The 19198-nt window shown below is 37.3% G+C and overlaps 1 non-coding gene across 1 annotated transcript; it reads right to left on the minus strand.

Annotated features, from left to right (window-relative positions):
- Positions 1-18920: 18920 nt before the first annotated feature.
- Trnaa-ugc (transfer RNA alanine (anticodon UGC)) lies at positions 18921-18994 on the minus strand. Its single transcript has one exon. It is a non-coding gene; the product is annotated as a tRNA-Ala (tRNA).
- Between the last annotated feature and the right edge of the window lie 204 nt (positions 18995-19198).

A 19198-nucleotide genomic window follows, 5' to 3' on the forward strand; every position in this document is an offset into this window, starting at 1 on the left:
ACTTCTGTGATGACTTCAGGAGATCTCTGTAGGAACAATTCTCTCTAACCACACCCTTTAACAGGTGCACCTGTGTGATACCTTTAAGTGCATAGTCTCTTGAGATAATACATTAAACCTGAGCATTTCGGGAAAGGATACCTAATTTGTCTCTGATTTCAGAACACTGGCACATAGTGGGCACTCAGCAAATATTGGCTTAAGGGTAACTCCTATAGGGCTCAGATGGACTTGTGCAACGGGAGAGCTCAGTGGCTGAGGCAGGGAGACAAAAGGGAGGAGAGAAAAGAGTGCTGGAAAGGAAGGCTGTGATATTCAAAACTGCATTGTAGTGTGCATCCGGGGCAGAGCAACCTGATGATCCAAAACCCTGAATAACCCACATGGCTCACTCTTCAACCATGTCAAGTACTTGTCCTTCCTTTGTGACTACCAATTTACTTTCTCCAGCTTCAGATGACCAAGAATCTGCTGGGAGAGGATTTGATGAACCAAAGTCTATTTGCTCTACTCACACCCTATGTGATGTTGATTCCATGGATCACCCTGAGAAGGAAGGTGGACATTGGTGTGACAGCAGACATCACACATTACACATAGGTGTGTGTCACATAGGGACCACAGTGTCTCACTCCCAGAGAGTTCCCATAATGATACCACCTAGGGCTCTCCTCAGCCCCACAATCATATAGGTTTCAGGGAAGCTTTCTGGGTCCTATAGGGAGAGAGCTGAATATCCCAACCACAGGCACATACACACACACTCCCTGAGCAGAAGATGCAGGCATGTCCTCTGCTGCATAAAGGACTTTGGACTTGAGATCTGCTAATTTGATACTCTCTCTTTGGTGATTCCCAATCTCTCAACTGTATCAAGAGACATGGCTAAGATGCTTTGTAATAGCAAATCTATGAAAATGACATGACTTACATCAAGTTTCTTGGCTTACATTCCTGCTTGGACTTTAACCCACTCCAAGCTGTTCAAAGTCACGCGTGTTTCATTCTGCATTCTACACCAGGACATTTTCATTTTAAGAGATGCCATTGCTGAAATATGACCATGCTGGTTGCCATTTCCCAGAGAACAGCCAGTTTATAAAACATGAATTTGAGGACTATGAAAATTGTAGCATACTTATGGAAGGTGCATTTTCTGTAGTCCAAATGCCTCTAAACCTCAAATTTACTTCTACCTCAAGCAAGTTACCAGACTTCTGTAAGCCTCAGTTTCCTTATCTGAAAATTGGGGAAATAAAATAGTTAACTATGTGGTTGGGTGCTCAGTGGGTTATGCAAATCAGTGTAAATTTCTTAAAAAGCATCTAGCACAAAGATTTCATTGGGTTAAGAAAAAAAATAAACAATTTAATAAACAATTCTCTTTAATAAACAATTTAATAAACCGAAAAAAAAAGATTAGGGATAGGGTTAGTGTGCTGCCGCTGGACATAAACTTTTGCATAAATAAATTTATTTGAATTTTAAAATACTGTAAATGGAGTTATTCAACCTCTTTATCCTATGTTGTAGGCCCATCTAAAATTCTAGTGGGGAATTAAAGAAATTCCCCAAATTCAAGGAACAGGCACTGTTGGAATTAGTTGTTTCAAATTTTGTTCAATGACCTCAAATCATGTTTTTACTATTATTTGGTCTTCTTTAATATATAAAAGGCATAAGCTACAATCAAATTTTATCTTGTTCTAATTCTCCTCTTCATTTGAGGTGGCATGGGTCAAGCCATTCAATCAGAAAGAAATAACCCTACTCAACAGATACTTAATGGAATATCCACTATGGACCATTCTATTCTCACTCTTCCAGAGGATGCAGAGCTAAGAAAATAGTCCCTGTCTCCAAAAAGCTTTATTTCAAATAAAGTAAGCGACTTACAAAGCATTAATGGTGGGGATGGGTGGGCAATGGAGAACAGGGGATAGGACTTCAGAGGTGGAGTCTCCCAGGACTGTGTTATTACATTTCATATTATTATGGCTCTCTTATAAGACTGAAAATGTCTCAATAACATGGAGTTTTCTTTTCCTTGACCCACTCTCTTTCCTTTTCTCTCTCTTTGTGTTAGTAAAAAAAACTCCAAACACTTGAGATAATCAACTTATGGGGAGGAAAGATTTATTTTGGCTCATGAGTTCACAGGTTTCAGTCCATGGTCTTTTGGCCCCTCACTTAGGGCCTGAGGTGAGGCACATTGCAGAACAAAAGTGCTCAGCTCCTGGTGCTCAGAAAGTAAAGAGAGCAAGGAGGGTCAGGATCCCAATATCCTCTTCAAGTGTGCACTCCCACTTGGCCTGGCCTCCTACAGGCTAGTACCTGCCTTTTGGGGGACATTTCATATCCAAACCATAATACCTTTCCTTCCTCCCTCTCTGCCTCCCTCCCTTATTTAAAGCCCAGATACAATTCCTCCATATATGAAAGCACCAGTGGCTTTTTTAAAGACATGGAAAGCCCTGATTACTTGTCCAAAGATCTATTAGACTAGAAGAACAAAATTGTCACTAATCCTCACTCATCATCCTTCTATAGGACTTTGCTCAGGGCTGATAGCATGGGTTTTATGAGTAAGAAAAGATTTTAGGAATCTTTTCATTGCAGCAGTAAGTATAAAAACGAAAATTGTTTTTTTATTTTCCCAAAGACCTAAAGGCATGCATAGTGGTGTGAAATTCAGTCATCCGTCGTCCTGACTATGAGTTCAAGTCTTGATATTCAGAGACAGTAGGAACTAGGACGAACACTGTTTAGAGTAATTCTGTGGCATTGAGCAACCTCCCCTAAGTGATACCAAGACCAGTGCACCCTGGGCGTTCACTTCTGCGTCAGCATGTCTCAAGGCTCAACTGTTGTAAGTTTGTTTAGTGTTGCACAATTTACAAAGCATTCTGTTACTTGATTCACAACTCACTCATCCTAAAAGGGAGCTGGGACATGAAATATGGCCCCCATGTACATAAGGGAAAGCTGAGAGAGAATTTAATAGCATGCACATTAGAAGGAGAGACATTTGCTAATTAATAAAAAAAAAAAGATAGGCATTGAGTTAGAAATGCGAATGTCCAAATTCAAATGATTTTCTAATATAGCAAGACCTCCTTTCTGATTCCCTATTGAGAGAAAAGTGTATGTACTCTATTTTTACAATAAGGAAAGAGTTCCACAGAGGGAAATAACTTATCCGGATAATATGGTACCATAATTGCGGTGAATACATTTTATTTAGTTATTAAAAGTTAAGTTATTAAGGCACTTCCGGATCCGAGGGCCCAAAGATGGACATGCACCTGAGGAACTTCTAGATCCGGGGGCCTAAACATGGACGTGCGCCTGAGGAACTTCTGGATCTGGGGGCCTAAATATGGATGTGCACCTCAGGAACTTCTGGAAATGGGGGCCTAAACATGGATGCCTGAAGCATTCCAGATCCTGGAGCCTAAACATGGATGCCTGAGGAACTTCTGGATCCTAGAGCCTAACCATGGATGCCTGAGGAACTTCTGGATCCAGGGGCTTAAACATGGACACCTGAGGAACTTCCAGATCCTAGAGCCTAAACATGGATGTGCACCTGAGGCATTTTTGGTTGCTATGGTCTAAACATGGATGTGTGCCTGAGGAACTTCTGGATCTGGGCACCTAAACATGGACATGCACCTTTGAAACTTCTGGATCCAGATCCAGGGACCTAAACATGGATGTCCGAGGAACTTCCAGATCCGGGGGCGTAAACATGGACGCTTGAGGCACTTCCGGATCTGAGGGCCTAAACCTGGACATGTCCCTGGAACTTCTGGGTCCTTGTGCCTATAAATGGCCGGGTGTGATTCTCAGAAGGGACGTGGCCCAGTGGCCCATGAAGGGGAACCGAGTTTGGGGCCTGTTGCGGGGCAGACTGAGCTGTCGCACCCTGGACTTGAATGTGATGGTGGCCTCACTTCCCGGCCTTCCCCTGGGTGTCACTTCCTCCCCTTCCAGGAGGTGCTGGGGAGGAAGTGAGACCAGGTGCAGGGGCCAGGCCCTGAGGAGGGACAATGTCTTTCTCCTTGCTTAGCCAGGCGGCCAGCCTGGCTGGGGATGGGGACGTCTTATGACAATAGCTGCCTCCTACATCCCTGCCCCAGGACCTCAGGGACCACAGGCGAGGAGTCATTAACATGATTCTCCCCTGGCCGTTGACCCTCAGCCCCAGGGTCTGCCCAGGGAGAGCTCTGTCTCTCAGAGGGTCAGAGGGCCCCTGTGACCTGCTGCTCCTTACCCACCATCATCCTGGTAGAGCAAAGTTCAGGACATCAGACACTACTGAGAGTGACATCTCCTGGATGGGCAGTTGGGGACTTTGCTTCTGTCCCCAGGCCTCAGACACCAGATGATCCCTCCCAGAGACAGAAAATAACACCACACTGCCCAAGACTTATTTTTAAGCTTTGGATTCTGAAATTTTCCTGCTGCCACCTTCTTTGTGAAGCCAGTTTTTCAATAGAGACAATATTCGGGGGGGGGGGGCGGGGGGGACGGACAACAACATGGAGTCAATCAAACCAAGCGGACACATCTGGTCCTCCCAGAGAAATCTAGATGGGGGGAGAACAGCCATTTTCAACTGGCAAAATAGTGAAGTTCCCTTGTCCTTATTTTGTGTAAGCAAAATAAATAATCTGATGTTAACTCATCAAATTATTTTTGAGGAGTGCTTGGCTCATAGGAAAACTGATTCTGTTTTATGGAATGAAGTGTTACCTGATTTTAAAATTAAAAATGAAGCCAATTAGGATTGTTAAATTGTACTGTCATAATTCTGTTTTTTGATAGCAGAAATAAATAAACCTTTTTTTAAAAAAAAAGTTATTAAAAGTTTAAAACTTGTCTTATTCAGCAATAAGAAATTAGACCTGATTATAAACAAAAATGTAAGAAGTCCTTTGACACAAATACTTCATATATATATATATATATATATATATATATATATATATATATGTTGTAGATGGACACAATACCTTTATTTTGTTTATTTACTTTTATGTGGTGCTGAGAGTGGAACCCAGTGGCTCACGCGGCCAGGTGAGCACTCTACTATTGAGCCCCAGCCCCAGTCCCCAATTTTTTTTTAATAAAAATGCAAACAATGGGATTTAATTCAGTATTGTTGTTGTTGTTGTTTTTATTTGGCTGAATACCGTTTCATAAGGTACATTTTTTTTTTGGCCTTGCCAAAGAAATATTAAAGAGTGACAAGAAAAATACGTGCAAAAGGGATCATATGGATGAGGATACTTTTAGTTCTATCCAGAGCTGAGACCATTTGACAAAGCCGAGTGCTTCCAGGTTATTCATGGACAAATGGATCAAATATGATATGTATCCATTACTGTGTTAGAAGACAGACCAGTCCTTGGAAGAAAATTACACTTAAAGTGATACAATTTTCATGTGAACCTCTGCCAGGCTGTGGGATTTTGCCCAGGATATTCCCGGTACAGCATTTTATCACGACTGGTCCAACAGACTCCTTGGGGGCATAGCTCAAAGGGAGGTAAATGACTGACAGGAAAGAAGATTTTTAAGTGGAAACCAATCTTGTCTTTTCTCTAAATTTGGCTTTAATTCATTGTCTGGCCTCAGGGGGGAAAAAATGTCCTGGGATCTTTTTTTTTCTCCATCTGTGAAAGTTATGCAGAGGCAGATTTGGGCTCAATCTAAGGAAGAAGGGAAGGATTAATAAATATCGGATGGGATGTATCAATTTCTCCCACGCCTGAGTCAACCCTGTGCATTTCCTTTGCTTGGCATTTTGATTTTCTCCTCCTCTTCAGCAGTGTGTGGATGATTCCAGACATCCACCATTCCCAGATAGACACGTCAGTATCTAACAAAGTGGTCACAGAATTATTTTAGTTTTTAAAGGCAGCAATCTAAAAATAAATCCACATTCTAATATTTCATCAAGAAGTTTGCATCTCTACACATGGGTGGGATTGTTCTTTTCTCTTTTAGGAATTAACTTTACTACATTTTGCCAGAGATATTTTTCTAGCTTACTAAATTGGATTGGAGAGCCTTCTGCCTCTTTCCATGGCCTACTACAGTTTAAATAACACGGGGATTATTTATTCTCTAGCGGTTGGAGAGAATCCAGCTGTGGAGCCATCTGGTTGTGGCACATTCTAAATGGGCGATCTATAATCAGTTTCAAATCTCTTCTGTGGTAATTGTTCTATACAAGATTTCCACTTATTTTATTTCTTAATAATTATATTTTACTAACAATATCCTCCAACTTTTCTAGATTTCAGAAACATTTGCCTTAGAATATCATGTAGCATTAAATTATGTGTTCCTTCTAATATGCATTCTATTTAGCTTCATTATGAAGATTTTAAACATTCCTCAAAATTGAATACCAAAAAGAATAGAATGTATACCCATAATTTGAAATGGTTAAATTATGCCATAACTTTTCATCTCTAAATAGTTTAGCATTTATCTCCCAAGTAAGAACATTCTCCTACATAAATACAATATCATTTAACACAGTAAACTCAACAATTCCTTAATTTTTTATTACCCAGTTCATATTCAAATTTCTCCAGTTGTCCCCAAAATGCCTTCTTTCATTTTTCTGTGAATACTTTTATTTTTTTTTTAGTTCTACATAACATTAGGATTCACTTTGACATAATTATAAAAACAAGGAATATAATTTGTTCTAATTCAGTCCCCAGTACTTAGTGTCTTGTGGATATACATGATGGTGAGATTCACTGTAGAATGTTTCTCTGACATGCAGAAGCTAATCCAAAATAAGAGGTGGGGGGATAAAAATAGGAAAAAAAAAATAGAGAGGAAGGGGAATAAAGGGAAGGGTGGAGGAATAGAATAAGGAAAGACAGTGGAATGAATCTGACTTGATTTTCCTATGTACATAGGTGAATATACCACAGCAACTGCCTTCCTTTATAGCTGACCTGAGCGGAGCGCTATTTTCTCATAGACAATGAGTGGACTTGGTCATCCTATCTCATGTAAATAAGCTCCCTCCCCTTCTCCATCCTGACACTGACTTTGTAAGAGAGAGAATGAGCCAAGAGTCCCACATTCTATTTCCTCTGTTGACATTTAATTTGGTCTTTTTGTTTTTATCTAAAGGCTCTTAAAATCTTTCCTCAATCAGTGGCTAAATCACTTTTCTCATTCTTAATCTGGAGTTATTTTGCTTCCTTCCTTTGTTCCTCAATTGGGTTTTCAAGGGGGATTATCTACTAATTAGTCTCCTCAAGGAACCGGTTTTGAGTTTATTAGAGTGAGAGTAAGAGAGAGAGAGAGAGAGAGAGAGAGCACATGTGAGTGCGCCTGTGCATATGTACATGTGTTGTTAAAGTGCTGATGTTCTCTTAATCAAGAGGGGTGCCTTAGATGTTATAGAAGAAAAAATTATAATGTTTAAATACATAAAACTTAAGTCTTCATTATGGTAAAAATATATTAAAAAGCCAAAAGGCAAATTATATAATTTGGCAAATATTTGTAGTAAAAACAAATAAAAGACCAATGACCAATATCTGTAATAGATAAAGATTACAAAGATCCTTTACCAATTGATGGGGGGAAAAAACAGGCAATTTCCTATAAGAAAAGAATGAAAGAAATCTAGCCAAACTCACTCAATTTTTTTTGCCCACTTTAAATTGTGTTAATAGTCTTTCTCTTATTGATTTTAGGGTCTAATTCATATAATTTAGATATGTCATAGATATGTGGATACATATGAACATAAAATTTGTTCCAATTGGGAAGTCATAGCATAATTTTCAGTTTTGTTCACAGAGTTAATAGAATGTTAATATATATATGTATGTATATATATGTATGTATATACACATAAATATATATATTTACAAATATCAAGTGATTATTTTCCAAAAGAGAAGGTATGCATATTTTTTTCTAATAGCAGACTCAGAAAGAAGCATAATACTTGTAAAGTTTAATAAATACTATAAGTTTTGCAAAACATTAATTCCATACCCTGATTAGGTAGTAGAAGACAGTTGAAGAAAACATTTTCAGTAGCTCTAATTGACATAAAAAGATTTCCAGGAAATTTTTCTTAAAAAAAAAGAAAAGAGCATCAGTTGTCACCACCCTTTTCTCAGGCATGTGGTTTTGGTGTGCACTCGTGTTTGCACTAACCCATTTCCTGTGCATCTATTCTGCCTGCTTCTGCTCTTGCTGTGGTAAAGTGAAGTGAAATAGAAATATCACAGTTTGGCCCAGAGGTGGGAAAGCAGCACAAATGGTAAGCTTCTCTGAAGCCCTGAGCAGAATTGGCAGATTGATTGGTCTTGAGGATGTCTATTCAAATAAAAGCAAATGGGTTTTTGTTCTTCCCCACATGATCGTTAGAATTTATTAATACAAGTAGATGAGGGTTTTTAATAGCTTTATCTTCTTTCTAACAGTTTCTCGTGTGTAGGCTTTAAAATGTGCTCTGTTCTGAGCTAATCAAGGATATTGTCCCTTTTACCCTTGTTTGTTTATTTGCTAAAGAGGAAAAAAAAAAAGAAGTAAAATAGCGATTTTTATAGAAATCTTAAATGCAATAGGAGAGTTATTATGCAACTAGTTTTTAAAATTCTAATAAAATCAAAATACTCTTTGTAGTTTTTGAGGGAGGATGGTTAGTGTCATTGTGTGTCGAGAGCTCCAAGCTGACAAGAACAAGAGGCCTTGCTGACACTCTGCCACATAGCCCATCTTCTGCTGAAGAAATGCTCACATTGGAGAGACTTAAAAGCACATGGGTATGATTTGTAATGAAGCTCGATAAAATATTCCCTAAAGCATCAGGTTTTCATTATCCTTTTCTGCTTTCATTTGCTTCAACGTTTATTCAACCAATATTCACCACTTGGATGAAGTTTACCTGTGAAGCCAAGTCGTATGGTTAGCATGCGATTCTACTTAATAGGCTTCATTTAACTTGCTAGTGTGAATTTTCTTGTTGGATTCACATTTAGGGTGTCTGATATATAGATGCTAAAGCATTTTAGAGACTGTCAAAGCTGGAAGTGGCATGGAAGTCATTTAAGCTATTTATGTTGGTTGGCTTTGCTTTGATTTTACTGTTGGTGTTTTGTGTATAAAACAAATGAAAACCTAGAAGTTCAGAACTGTACCTCAGATCCCCTAGGGAACAATAAGACTGCTTGGTGGTAAAAGTAGGAATGCTACCTAGTTACTTAAATCCTGTGATTATCCCTGTTTACCATCAATCCAGAAACATGAAGGGGTGAAAATCAAAGGCTAGTGATAGTGTTCTTGAAATATAGTACAGAGCCCCAGGGATCATGATTCTTCCTATATATTCACAGATTGAATGAGGAAGAGATCAGCATTTGGAATTTCCTTTTCCTTGTTTTTGGCCTTTGTATAGTTCTAGATTCTGATCAGAAGCCATCTTCTTTAGGATGAATTTTTCCTTCCTAGTTTGACATGTGTCACGTTTACCTGATCAGATATTACCCTCTGTGTGCAGTGGTTTTTAATTCACTTGTGCTTTTCTCCATTAGTAGAACTTCTTTAATGGCTGAGTACCAAGTGCCAGATTTTTACCATAAACTTTTGAAATGTTTCCCAAATTCTTGAAAAACACTCCAAATTAAATACGAGTCTCTCCATTTTTATGGGCAAGGGTGCTGGTGCTCACACTGCCTAAGTCATTTGAACAAGGTCATACATCTAATACAGAGTGGAGCCAAGATGGCCTTATTCTACATTCCATGTCTATGAGTCACAAGGAATAGACTTAGAATCTATTGGTAGTGGTGGTGGGTAGTAGACTTCTCCCATTATCCATTCAATCCTGTTTCTAGCCTGAGGTTGGAAAGGTAAAACCTTCCACCTCAAGCTCCCTTGAGAATGGATTCTGGATATGAAGTAAAGTTTGCAGTTAGAAGCACTGGGTGTGATAGAAGGTTGCAGGGAGTTTCAGAAGGCACTATAAAGTGCCGGCTGGGTTGCACTGTGGGGCTGCTGGGAAACAAGGTAGAAAGGGACTTGGATTTACTGAGGCAGTGGTGGAGGCCAGGCTTGGGATCTAGGATGCAGCCACCAGCTTGAGGTTCACAGGGCAGCTGTGGCAGTGACTGTGATTAGTAGCTACAGAACCTCCCTGATATCTGAATCACAGTTTTGAGATGTCATCTTTAGACTCAGAAGTCTAGTAGGTACTCCCAATGTAAGAATTCTTCTTGATATTCCAATGGATTTATAAACCTAAATTTCTTTTGACTTTGAATATTTAGAGCCTGTTTCAGATAGGTATTGCTATGGAACAAACCACTCTAGAACTCTGTAGACTAAGATAAAAAAATGATTTACTAGTATTAACTCTGATCCTGGCTTTGGTTGAAATCAGCTGGGAAGTTCTTCCTCACGTGGTTGCCTGGGATCATTTCTATGGCAGTCCAAGGAGGAGATCTATTGTGGCTAGAGCATCTAGGAGGCCCCCATATTTGCTGAAGTGCTCTCGTACAGTTTCTGTGACTTTGTTCTCCATGACTTTCCATCACTCACTAGTTTAAATCTATAAACCAGCTAGATGGTAACTGGTTTTCAAGAGGGAGGAGATGGACCCTGCCATGCCTGCTAGTTGTCCTGGAATTAATGCATTACATTCCCTTGGTCAAAGTAAGTCATGAGGCCAGCCCAGATCAAAACTCCACATCCTGGTGGAAGGAGGGGCACTTATGTACCATAGTTAACACAAAAGGACAGGTGCAAATCTAGAAAAGCAGGACCAAGATGGTTATCCATGTTAAAAACAGGTTGGCCTGTATTTAAGCAGGAGAAGTACAAAAGGAAAAAAACATTGGAAAAAAATTAGAAGTTAATTTGTAGAGGAGAAAAAATTTAGGTAGAAGCAATCTGGCCAAATCTCTCCAATTGCCCATTATAATTTCACACAATTAATCTTATCCATTTACATGGCAAACGTTTGTTTTTTATATAGTATTTGGGGTAACTTTCATAGGTGCTGGAATAGAAAAGTTCTATCCTGGAGGAGATAAGTAATATAAGAGTATTATGGTAATCCAGAAACACATACAGGGAGTCACAGCTCTGCCAGGAAGTCAGGAAACCAATGTAGGAAAGGCCACCCTTGAGGGAGTGTTGAAAGCTTAGTAACATACTGGATGAGTGGGTTTCTTTGAAAGATATAGGAAATAGCTCAGACTTACAAATAGTGTCATGGCTCTGACCTCTGCTTCCAGTTATGGTGCGATATATCAATGATGGTAAGAATAACTGAGGTAGTCATATAGTGATATGAAATATGTGCTTGTGGCAATTTTTAAAATACAGACAGAAAGTCAGAATAAAGAATATTAGCACACTGTAAGGAAAGATCCACATATGTAAAGAGCATTTCAGAATACACATTATTTTAAAAATAGACTGAAAATTTTTTAGAACAATATTAAATTCACAGCAAAACTGAGCTGGAAGTGTAGAGAATTCTCATAAACTCCCTGTCCACATATCCACACAGCCTCCCTCACTGTGGACACCCACAACTAGAATGGTACATTTGCTACAGGTGATCAGTTGGTAAGCGTATAGTTCACATCAGGGTTTACTTTGTGTTGTACACTTCATGGGTTTTGACAAACGTGTGTATAATGAGATATACCAACCATTGAAGTATCATAAAAAATAGTTTCATTGCCCTAAAAGTCCTCGATGCTCTGTTATTTGCCGGTAGCTGCTTATCTTTTTATCATCTTCAGAGTTGTTCTTTTTCTAAAATGTAATATAATTGGAAACTTTTTCAGATTGGCTTATTTCACTTAATGAAATACATTTAAGTTTCCTCTGTGTCTTTCCATGGCTTGATAGCTGACTTTTTTTTTTAGTACCAAATATCATTTCATTGTTTGGATGAATTTCTGTTTATTTATGCATTCACCTACATTCATCAAGGACATCTTGATTGACTCCATCTTGATTGACAACTAAGAGTAAAGCTGCTATAAACACTTGGGTGCAAGATTTTGTATAAACTCATTTGGTACATAACAATGGAAGGTGGCTTGACAGTTTCTTACAATACTAAACACACTTTACCTTATCTCTAATACTACATTCAATATTCATTATGTAAATAAGAGGGAGTGTGATTACTGGATGTGTGGTGTATTTTTTTTCTCCACTATCACATGATCTTGATTACTGTATTTTTATAGTAAATCTTGAAGTTGAGGAATATCAGTCCCCTGAAGTTGTTCCTCTCCTTCATGTTGTATTAGCTATTATGATTATAATTTTTTTTTGCTTTTGCATATCTGCTTTAGAAATAGTTTATCAGTATTCAGCAAATAAATTTCTGGGGCTTTGGTTAGGATTGAGTGGAATATATACGAATCATGTTGGAAGAGCTGACCTTTTGGCAATGTTGAATCTTCTGATCCATGAACATGGACTATCTCTCTATTTATTTAGGTATCTGATTTACTTCATAGAATTTAGTAGTTTTCCTTGTGAATTCATTTTAACATACAAAAATGTATAAATCCATGGGAAAAACATGAAGTTCTATGTGTTTTAAAATTTATAAATAGACATCTAAAGCTTCCAAAGCTTCCATAGCTGTTTAGCAAATCTCTGGAGAAATTGATCAAGTTGGAAGAAGAGAAGAAACACTATCAATATTATGGTAATACAAGTCTATGGTAGATTATTAGCTGGTATAGCTAATGAAAAATTGATGATGACCTAGCAAAATTAACAATTTAGTAAGAAAACTTGTGATGAAAACTGGAAAAATTTCAATGAAATGGAAAAATTCCTGGAAAAAATTAAGCTTATTAAAACTGACTATAATTGTCCTAAAATTATATAGTAGCTTGATTAAATAAATGATTGAAATAACATTCCAGGCTCAGCTGATTTCTCTGGGTAGTCCAATCTAATATTCAAAAAGGAAATAATTCTGAAACTGTACTAGATCTTCCAAAGAATTGAAAAAAGAAGCTATGTATTCTAACTCATGTTATAAAGCTAAGAAAACTTTCCTACTACACCCAAAAATGATGGTGTGAGAAAATAACATATTCCAATCTCACTTAGCAATATAGGTAAAACAAATCCTAACAAAGTATTAACAAATATAGAAGAGCTTCAGTCCAAGTTGAATTAATTTATGGTCAAAAAACAAAGTTGGCATAGTAGTTGAAAATAAAAGCATATGTTTTGTCACAGAATAAAGGAGGAAAATTGCATAATCTATTCAGCAATACAGGGAAAGCATTTGATAAAATTAAGACACAAAAGCTTTTTGCAAACGAAAAAAGTGGAAGTAACAATCTAAAAAGAGGAAACGATATTTAAGTAATAAAACAATTCACCACAATCACTACTACTGGTTTCATTCTGTTTTTTTTTTTTTTGAACAATCTATGTGGCATATTAAGGCAAATAACCACAGTAAGTAAAATAAAGTAACTCTACTTATAGAATTGTAAGGAAAGAATAGGAATTGTTATTGTTGAAAGAGAATTTGACCGGGTAGGTGGAAGATTCAAAACAATATAGTACTTGCTTTATTACCAAATTATTAAATTAAAAGAGAGATTGTCAAGTTTTCTGTGTGCATAACTTATATAAAAATCAGTTTTATGTGTATTTATGAATATATATTAATATACAAATTAATATCTATACCTATGTATCACAGAAACAAAGAAAAAAATTAAAGATACCATTTAAAATAGCATGAGAAAACTTACATACCCATGGATAAGTATGATATGAACTTTATAAGGCTCAAAGGAAAAAATAAAGTTTGTAATAAGATCTAAATATTTGGAAAAGTATGCAATATTAATTGATTAGGAAAAGATAAACTTTGCAAAATTGTCAGTTATCTCCAAATTGATTATAACTGATGTTATAGATTCAATGGAAAACCAATTAAAAGCTCATTAAGCATCATTTCCCTGTGGTATTTTGCTCTTTAAGGTGTCAATAAAGTTACATTTCCTGTCCAGGTTAAATAATAATTCCAGCTGCATCCTTTGGTAGCATGAGTGGACCTTTGCCCTGGAAGGAATTTACATATTCCCTGGGGTAGGAAGAGGAAAAATATCTTTCAGCATCTGGAAAAGCATAGAAGTTATTATCTCATTAGCTCATGCTGCACATTCTCGCTAAGATGTGTCATGATGGGCCTATTCATTAACTTTAGTAGGCTCAATATGCTACTTCTACATCCTGGTTCAAAGTCATTTCCCTGGCTTGGAATTCTCTGCTTGTCTTACTTCCAACTATCATTCAAATCACCTCCCAAGCCATTTTTTCCTTTGATGCCTTTCCTGAGCAGTAAACAAAATTCTGTTTATGTGTGGAGAACAGGTAGTGCCCCTTGAGCTGACCATCTGAAGCACTCTTCACATTGTTAACTTTATAATATGTTTTCTATTACTTTGCATAATTTCAGTTTCTGTGGAAGAAATGATGTAATTTCTATTTGGATCTTTTCCAGCATTCTAATGTATAATTTTTCATCCTATGTCCACAGAAGGAGTCGTGATTGATAGAATATGTACTTTCACGGTCAGATTTTCACTCTAACAATCTGAAGATATTTTTAATTTGCAAGTTTACTTTATTTATCTTAAATTCAGATAAAATAATATGGAGAAAAAATCACATCATTCTCATTTATTATTGTTTAATAACGTTGTAAGTCACTTGAGAGAAACACTTCTATCTGGTATGTAAATATTGAATGCTCCAAGTGCTGGATACTGATGCTATAATCTCTAGATACGTTAGTCAGCTTTTTATCACTGTGACCAAAATTTTTTAACAAAACAAATTAGAGGAGAAATAGCTTATTTTACTTCATGTTTTCAGAGGTTCTGTCCATGATGGGCCAATTCCTTTGTTATGGACCTGAAGTGAGGCAGAACATAATAGCATAAGGGCATGCCCCCAGAGTCCCACCTCTTCCAGCCATATCCCACCCTCTACAGTAACCCCTAGTTAGTCCTTGCATATTATTAATCCACCCAATGGATTAATCCACTGATGAGATCGCACCTCTCACAATCCAATCATTTTACATTTGAACATTCCTTCATTAACACAGGAATTTTTTGGGGGGATACCTTGTATCCAAACCATCATACTATGTCATATAACATTTTACTGATAATGTGCTTAATATGTAGTTCAAATATTTCTGAGTTTATCCTATTTGCAATAATCAAGGAATAGAAACAAAATGTTTTAGTTAATGTATTAAAATTGAAATATTCTAAGGGAGACATATACAGTACAGATTTCTTATCTTTATGTATGAAATAATTAGCAACTCACATCATGATCATGAGTTCAATAAATAGAAACAATAACATATATTTATTGTATCCAGTCATTCAACAGATACTTATTATGAGCCAGGCAATATTGATACATACAGCCTATTCCTCTCCTGAGATCTGTTCTAGTTAAGGGAGAAAAACATCATATGAAGAATTACAGAATTGATTGTTAGTTACAATTGTGGTGGGTGTCATTACAGTGAATTATTGTTAGGAAAGTGTGTCACAGCAGGGACTTGATTGGTCTCTTATGGAATTTGGACTGGCCTGTTTCTTTTATTCTATTTCTTAGAGATCAGAAATTAGAATTTGGTATTATCTTTGAGATAAACAAATGAAGTTGTCATATAAATGCAAAAATAGAGAGATGGAAGGACATACTTCTGACTTTCAAAATTCAGTCATTTAAGAATTATAGCTGTACCATGGACTTTGAAAATTAAAGGCACAACTAGGGCATGATATATAGATATTTAACAATGTAAAATAAAAATGAAAAACACTCTAAAATTGATGTATCTCACTGCCAAAAACAAAAAAATTAGGGGAGAGTATATAGAAAAATGACTTTGGAGAGATCTCGGTTCTGATCCATTACTGTATACCATCCAACTGAGGAAGATACTCCTAACACATACAGAAATATTTCCAAGTATTTGGAATAGCATATACAAAGCATTTGATTTCTTCTACTCTGTGGCTGATTTTTTTCCCCCATGGATATTCTAATTTTACAACAAATCCAACATTTGTTTAGAATGAATGACTAGTGTCTTGGTCCAACCTTGGGGTGAGTGACCACTTTGGGTAGAAAGGGAGTCATCTGATGCCACCTGAAGAGGAGCATGCGGTGGGAGTCCCCCGATGTGGTGACATCATGCCTTCAGAACAACACTTATTGGAAACTTGTTTTCATATGTGCATTCGTTTCCTGTGGCTGTTGAACCTGAGACACAATGTGGCTTCTGGTTCTAGATAAAACCAGCGAGCCTTTATTGTCTTTCGGTTTTGGAAGTCTGATGAATGCAGTCAGTTTCTCTGGGCTGAAGTTGAGATGCTGGCTGCCACCCTCCTGCCTTTACCAGCTTGGGAGCTGGATTTCACACTTGCTTTCTTCATGCCTCTTCTCCCAGTATCCAGGCCAGCAGACTACATGTTCAAATCCTTTCCTGCTCCATCTCCTTACCTTTTCCTCTTCTCCATTTGTCTGAAATCTCTTTTATAAAAGACTTTTTTTTTTTCTGGTACCAGGAATTGAACTCAAGGGCACTTGACCACTGAGCCACATCCCCAGCCCTTTTTTTTTGTATTTTATTTAGAGACAGGGTATCACCCATAATAATTTCCCATCTCAAAAGCTCTAATTTAGTTACATCTGCAAAATATTTTTTTTCCATGCAAGGTAATATTATCAGGATCCAGGGATTAGCTTATAGGTATACAGATATCTTTGGGAGAGATGTGGTAGTTTTCAGTCTATTATAATGTATGTCTACTTCCAGATATCATGCTTACATTGTGTACAGTCCAAATGTTTAGGTTTTATTTATTTATTTACTCATTTGTGATGTTGGGGATTAAAATCAGACCTTCAAGCTTACTAGGCAAGCACTCAACCACTGAGCTAGCTGCACATTCACACCTTTTAAAATATGATTTTGAGACAGGATTTCTATTTCCACTTTTTTACTGTTCTGACTGAAAGACTTGACAAAGAACAATTATAGGGAAGGAAAAGTTTCCTTGGGTCACACAGTTTCAGAGGTCTCAGTCCATAGAAGGCTGGCTCCATTCCACTGGGGCTCCAGTGTTTTCAGTGTCCTCTGGGTGGCTTACATTGGTTCATAGAAAGAAAATGAGAGGTGGAAGATGACACATGGAAAGCAAGGTTCAGATGCAGGAGGAGACTATCTCCTGGATCATACCTTTGAGTCACTAAGTTAAATTGAATCTGAAACTTGTTCCCTACCCAGACCTTGATCTGATTTCTAAAACAAACAAACAAACAAACAAAATATCTTCATTTTTTTTTTTTTTCAGATTTGAGTTGGGTTTTCTGTGTCCTAAACTGAATCTATCTCACTGATATACATCTTTCAGGGGAAAATAATTGAAGTTCTATTCAGCTTTTAGAAAGCAACTGACATCATGGTGGTAAAGTGTGGTGGAGGGAAGCAGCTCACATCATGATCATAAAGCAGACACACACACACACACACACACACACACAGAGAGAGAGAGAGAGAGAGAGAGAGAGAGAGAGAGAGACAGAGAGAGAGAGAGAGAGAGAGAGAGAGAGAGAGAGAGAGAGAGATCTTCACTTGCCAAATACAAATATATACCCCAAAGCCAGCTCCCCAGTTCCCTCCTCCTCCAGCCCAAATCCTACCTGTCTTCATTTACCACTCATTCCCATCAGGTGGTTAAGTCACTGATTGAGTGAAGGCTCTTATAACCCAATCATTTCTCCTCTAAACCTCCTTGCATTGTCTCACATGTGACCTTTTTGGAAGGTCAGGAATCCAGTTCTACTTGACTGGGTACCCCAGGCCCAGGATCTCTCTTACATTCAAACCATGACAATGTTTTTCGATTGCTTTCTAAAAGCTGAATAGAACTTCAATTATTTTCCCCTGAAAGATGTATATTAATGAGATGTATTCAGTTTAAGACACAGAAAGCCCAACTAAAATTGGCAAAAATAATGAAGATATTTTTTTTTTCTTTGTTTTAGAACTCAGATCAAGGTCTGGGTAGGGAACAGGTTCCAGATTCAATTTAACTTTGTGACTCAACTGTATTATCCAGGAGATAGTCTCCTCCTGCATCTGAACCTTGCTTTCCATGTGTCATCTTCCACCTCTTTCCTTTTATGAACAAATGTAAGCTACCCAGAGGACACTGAAAACAATGATGAGATTGATGCATACATTTGTCCTTCATGAGCTACCAGAAATCTGGCCCTGGCAAAAGATATGCTGAATCCCCAGGTAAGAATTTTAGATAGTCTTACTTATAGGTTTGTCTATCTGATATTTGTAAGTCATTAACTATAGAGATTTTTTAAAAATATATTTCCTTATTTTACTGTTTGTCTTTATTGATGTATTATACATATTAAAATATACATGTATATTATATGATATACACGATACATGATAAATTTTGATATTATTACAAGAGCATGGAATATAATTTGTTCTAATTTAGTCTCCAGCACTTCTTCCCCATGCTTCCTCCTCCTGATTCCCTCCCTCTACTCTACAGATCTTTCTGTAATTTATTTATAGTTTTAAAAAACTTTTTAAATTAGTATTTCATGGATATACTTGATGTTGGGATCCTCTGTGGCATGTTCATATGTGTATGTACATAGGAAAGTTCAGATTTGTTCCACTGCTCTTCACTTTTCCACCCCTCCCTGTTCCCTCTCAATCCCTTTAATCTGCTCTACTGATATTTCCTGTTTTGATGACACCCCCCCCCTTTATTTTTTAATTTATTTTTTATTTTTTGTGGTACTGGGGATCAAACCCAGGGCCTTGTGCATGCAAGGCAAGCACTCTACCAACTGAGCTATACCCCCAGACCCTGCTGCCTTTTATTTTGGATTAGCTTCTGCATATGAGAAAAACATTCAACCTTTAACTTTTTAAGACTGATTTATTTCACTTACATGGCAGTCTCCAATTTCATCCATTATAGAAAATGCCATAATTCTATTCTTCTTCATGGCTGAGAAATACTCCACTGTGTATATATAGCACAATTTCTTTATCCATTGATCTGAT

This window comes from Urocitellus parryii, chromosome 1, assembly GCF_045843805.1.
Source record: "Urocitellus parryii isolate mUroPar1 chromosome 1, mUroPar1.hap1, whole genome shotgun sequence".
NCBI classification, from domain to species: domain Eukaryota; kingdom Metazoa; phylum Chordata; class Mammalia; order Rodentia; family Sciuridae; genus Urocitellus; species Urocitellus parryii.